The sequence below is a fragment of the Symphalangus syndactylus genome, chromosome 15, assembly GCF_028878055.3.
Source record: "Symphalangus syndactylus isolate Jambi chromosome 15, NHGRI_mSymSyn1-v2.1_pri, whole genome shotgun sequence".
In the NCBI taxonomy this organism is placed as follows: domain Eukaryota; kingdom Metazoa; phylum Chordata; class Mammalia; order Primates; family Hylobatidae; genus Symphalangus; species Symphalangus syndactylus.
Window position 1 is genome coordinate 88,288,018 of NC_072437.2, and position 6,000 is coordinate 88,294,017.

Sequence of the window (6,000 nt, forward strand, 5' to 3'; positions counted from 1 at the left end):
TTGCCATAAAATCATACAAATTTGAATTAGAGATTATTTAGCAGAATTCAGTCAAATTCCGAGAATAAAAAGTGATTAGCTCCTGGAATGAGTGGAAAGGTCACTGAGAATTAAAGGTCTGAGGTTCTAGTCTTGGCTCTGCTACTCTCCAGCCCTGAGAGCAGGGCCAGCCCCATCAGTCAGTTCTCTGCACTTCAGTTTTCTTCCCTGGTAAATGAGGAGGTGGGTGATGTGATCTTCCCAAAAAGTTAATTTATTTGGAGTACTCGACCCATTTACTTATTCAGTTATTCAACCTTTATTTGTACCTTCCAAGTATAAATTAAGTTTACAAACTTTATTGATGATTTCATTACCTAATTCAACATTAATCAGCATTTATTGTGCTCTAGGCTAACAGCTGGGTATACAAAGATACTGCCTGAACCCCTTAATGGGGAAACTGTTGAGAGTAGAAAATGAACTAATCACTTATGATATTGTCCTTCTAAATATTACCACTCTTTCTAGAGGCATTTCGGATGGCATGTCTGTCACATGCTTTCATTTCCCTTTATGCTACCTTAGACCTTTTTATGTGTATCTAATGAAATTTTTCACATTCTGGCTTGCGTTGTTATTTATATTTCTATCTAATCTGCTTTTCTCAAGCCATGTTAACTTGAGGACAGGTGCCACATTGGGTCTTGTTGTTTTCTGTCTTCAATGGCAACAAGCATGGTGACTGACAATAGGGGCTCAATACATATTTGTTCAATTGCATCAACCAGTAGAATCCTCATTAATGGCTTTTTATTGTCTATGTCCAGTTGCCTTTGTCAATGGTGTGATCTTGGTGTAACTAAGGACAAAACCCCGACACTCCTTCAAGGTTGGGTGTTCATCTGGAAGCCAGAGAGAAAATTTTCAGAGACATGGAGGATTTTTTTTTCCCTTGAAGACAGGAAAACTCACATTATTAACCGCAGAATTTTAAGAAGAGTTTCTTTTGTTAGCATGAAGTATTCTGGATTATGGCATATGTATTATGACACCCCTTCCTCATGGACACCAGGAATATTCATTGCTAGTGGTTGGTGGTTTAAATTTCCCTTAAAACAGCTGTAAATCTGACTGCAGGTGAGAATTTGTGAAGGGCCACAGGAAACCTTCTGAATCCCATAGCTAAGAGGTTAAGGGGAGACAGTCTTAGAAACTGCTAGGGAAACCCAGGAAACTGACCTGGGCTGATGATATTGCACTTAGATGCAATAACTTGATACAGACTATTTTTAATGGGTTCACATTAAGAAGTGGCAAAAACTATATGTTGTTGAGTGTCATGTGTTGGAGGAAAGCCTGCAAAATAATGGTACCTACTATTTATGGAATGCTTCCAATGTGCTAGATTCTCATTCCCTGTGTTATTCCATTGAGTCCTCACAATGATAGTGTTGGATTGGAAGGAGAGGAGGCAATCAATGCCTTACTCATTAGTAGGGGTGGTTGAAATCTAACTAGTTGGTGTAGTCAGACAGTGATCTCAAAGAAAAATGTGTTTGTGCGATGGTTATTGGCTGCAAGATTGTCATTCAGATGATCTAGAATATCCTTATAGTAATTTTCAGAAGCTATTGATAGAAGTAACACCTGCCCTCAGCCCCAAACACTTAAATTCTGATAGAGAACTGTAGATTCCTGGGAATATGCATGTGAACTTTGACGGTTCAAAAAGAAATCTCAGTTTGAAGCATTAGTGATGCTTGGAAATCAACTAAAGCAAGATTATCTTTAAAAATAAATATTACCAGCCTGAGACACTCCAGTTGTGTTTGTGATAAAACCTTCTGTGTCTTTATCACTCCCTCCCAGCATGTTGTGTTGGAAATCTACCTGGGCCTAGAAGCAGATTTTCAGCAAAGCCTCTGGAAGAGATGCCTTGGCCTGATTGACCCTTCTCCAAATGGATAGCTTTGGATTTGCTCTGAAATCAGACTTTTGACCCAAATGTGCCACTGGAGTTGGTTTACTTTTGGCAAAGCAAGACTTCATGTTTTTCAGAAAACATTTAAAGAAGCTTAGACAAGAGATTCATGAGCTTTCTTGCACACCAATCAGTTCTTGCAAAATAGCATTTTAATTATTTAAGTGCAAGTGAATCAGAAACATCTGAATTAAATTTTCTTGAAAAAAATACAATTGGCTTTTGAAACCAAAGAGAGAAAGTGCTTGGTTAGCTAAAAACAATTTAGGTTTTGTGGTAACCCCAAAGTGTTTGAAAAACAATTTACATATTTGATGAGCTAAAAATGTCTCTGGATTAGGCCTTGTTCCCAGGATAAAATAGACAATAAATATATACATTTAAAACAGGGTCATATTGGGTTCCATTTCACAGGGTCTCACATTTGGTAATCAAAAGTTGAAAAAGCCTGCCCTTACTTTTTACACAGTACACTTTCAAAACCATTAACTCTTTGAAGCATTATTCAAATATTGAAAATCTCTTATGAACTAGACTTTTCATGGGGTCAAAGTAGAATAACTAGTCAAACAATTTAATAACTTTTTTATAGTTTCTTTTAGCTGAGTCTATCTTGTACAAAGGGCAAATTATTTCAGAAGTCTAAGAGTGTTTATGTCCTCAGAGAGAGCTCTGGGACTACAACACATTCTCCCATAAAAGTGAGTCATCAAGATATTTTGTGGAACTTAGATTTGGTTTTATTCGTGGGAGATTCACCAAATTGGGTTGATTAGTACTTGTTCATTAATTTGTGCTGTCCTTGCATTTTCTTAGCAAGCTCCTATTTAACCAGAACTGTTTTCCATTTGATGGGAATAAATCCAGCCACCAAGAGTGAATTGAGTTTCTGGCTGATCAGTAGTGAAGTTTAGGTAGAAACCAAAACTGGGAAATGACCATTGAAAGATAGTCACTGATCAAAAAGAACCTGTCAACTGAAACTTGCCATGAACTGACAATGTGGTCAGTAATTTAATGTTGAGTAATTTAATACACTTAAAGCCAGAAGATTTGAATTTCTCTCTAAACATGTTAGTAGCAGGCAAATCATTTAGCCTCTTCCCCTGGTCTGTGAAAGCTCTGTTTGATTCTAGTGAATCAGAGAGAAAGAGCAACTGACACTGGATTCGCAGAGCAAAGAGAGATAGGATGCTGACAAGGTACAATTCTTCCATATTTACATGTCAGTTTAGATTCTCTAATATTACCTCGGCTTGATCAGGTTTCTGCTACTTCTATCAAATCTTTATAAACTATATGCAGAGTCTTTTGTTTGAAGCCTGATCTTATTTCCTTCCAGGGTCTTAAAAATAGATGGTACAATTGACCCTTAAGCAACATGAGTTTGAACTGTGTGAGTCTACTTATGCATGGATTTTTTTCAATAAATATATTGGAAAATTTCTTGGTGATTTGCAACAGCTTGAAAAAAGTTGCAGACAAACTGTGTAGCCTAGAAAAAGGGGTATGTCATGAATCCATAAAATATATGTAGGTACTAGTCTATTTTGTGATTTACTACCATAAAATATACACAAATCTTTTACAGAAAGCTAAAATTTATTAAAACTTATGCAAAGAGACCATACATGGCACCATTCACGGTAGAAATATTTAAAAGTAATGATGCAGTATTAAATCATAGCTGCATAAAATTAGCTGTAGTACATGCTGTTCTATTATAATAATTTTGTAGCCACCTACAGTTGCTATTGCAGTGAGTTCCCCTGCTGTGAGTATTCGCTTAAATGCTGTGTGATGCTAAGGAATTGTGTGTCAAAGTAAAAAGTGATCTCTTTGGGTTCTCCTGTACATTTCGTCGTGTTTGGTACAATACAGTAAACCTTGAATCATACCATAGTGATGCTAGAAGTGTTCCCAAGAAGCAGAGAAAAGTAATGACAGTACAAGAAAAAGTTGAATTGCCTGACACATACCATAGATTGAGGTCTGCAGCTGCAGTTGCCCACCATTTCAAGATAAGTAAATCCCATGTAAGGGCCATAGTAAAAAAAGAAAAGGAAATTTGTGAAGCTGTTGCTGCAGTGACACCAGCAGGTGTGGAAATCTTGCACTTTCGTGAAATACTTTTAATCTTGTATTGAAAAATGTAGCTTTAGTGTGGGTGCAGGATTGCTATAAGAAAGTCGTACCTATAGACTCTAATATGTTTAGAGAAAAGGCAATGTCATCATATGACAACTTAAAGCAAAAGGAAGGTAAAGGATCTAAAGCTGGAGAATTTAATGCCAGCAAATGATAGTTTGATAATTTTAGAGAGAGGTTTGGCTTGAAAAATATCAAGATAATAGGAGAAGCAATTTCTGCCAACCAAGAGACAGGAGACCAGTTCCCGTATGGTATTAAGAAAATCATTGAAGAGAAAGGATATCTGCCCAAATAGACTTTTAATGCAGACAAAAGTGCCCTATTCTGGAAAAAAAAAAAGCCACAAAGGACATTTATTAGTAAGGAAGAGAAGTGAGCACCAGGATTTAAGGCCAGAAGGGTTAGGCTAGCTCTACTGTTTTGTGCAAATGTAGTCAAGTTTATGACCGGGCTGCCCTTATCTAGAAAGTTGCCAATCTCCAAGCCTTGAAGGGAAAAGATAAACACCAGCTGCCAGTCTTTCAGTTGTACAACAAGAAGGCCTGGACAACGAGAACTCTTTGTCTGGATTAGTTCCAACGATGCTTTGTTCCTGAAGTCAGGAAGTACCTTGCTAGTAAGGGAGTGCCTTTCAAAGTTCCTTTGATAATGGACAATGCCCCTGGCCACTCAGAGCCTTATGCCTTCAACATTGAAGGTGTTGAGTGGCTACTTGCCCCGAAGCACAATGTCTCTAATTCAGCCTCTAGATCAAGGAGTCATAGGACCGTTAAGCCTCATTACACATGGTACCCTTTGCAAAGGACTGTCAATACTGTGGAAGAGAGCCCAAGAGAACATCATGAAGGTCTGGAAGGATTACAACGTTGCAGATGCTGTTGTTGTCATGGAAGAAGCCATGAAAGCCATCAAGCTTGAAACAATAAGTTTCTGCTGGAGAAAACTGTGTCCAGATGTTGTGCATGACTTCACAGGATTTATGATGGAGCCAACCCAGGAAATCATAAAAGAGACTGTGGATAAGGCAAAAAAGGTGGAAGATGAAGGGTTTCAAGATATGGATCTTGTTTCTCCAATTATCCAATTCAATAGCTAATAGACACCACACCAGAGAAATTAACAGGATAACTTGATGGAGATGAGTGGTTCTGAACCACTGCCAGGTGATGAGGAAGATGACACAGAAGCAGTACCAGAAGACAAATTGACAGTTGACAGTCAGGCAGAAGGGTGATTATTCAAGACTGCTTTTGACTTCTTTTATGCATGGACCTTTCCATGATATGGGCACTAAAACTAAAGCAAATGGTGAAAGAAAAATTGGTACCATAGAGAAACATCATTTTTCAAGAAATGAAAAAGCAAAAAAAGTCAGGCAGAAATTATGATGTCTTTCTGTAAAGTTACACCAAGTGTGCCTACCTCTCCTGTCTCTGTCACACCTGTGGCAGCAAGACTAAACCCTCATCTTTCTCTTCAACCTACTTAAAATGAAGATGAAGATGATGAGGTGGGAGAACTTAATCCACTTAATCAATAGTAAACATGTTTTTTCTTCCTTGTAATACACATATACTGTATTTTATACTGTATTTTTATAAGAAAGCAAGCTAGAGAAAAGAAAATATTATTAAGAAAATCATAAAGAAGCAAAAATATTGTCTGTTTAAGGAAATGTAAATAGAAATGTGTTATGTGGACTTCCCAGGAGTGCTTTAAAGGAAGCTAATGGAGAAGAAGGGCTGCTCTTTCCTGGTTGCCTTTTTTCCTTCTTCTGGCCTGAAACTCCAGCAGCCATCTTGAAACATGAAGGGACCTTGAGTATGGAGGCCAAGTACTAGAGTGTTGAAGTTTAGAAGCCTAGGTCTCTGATGGTACTGTGGAGT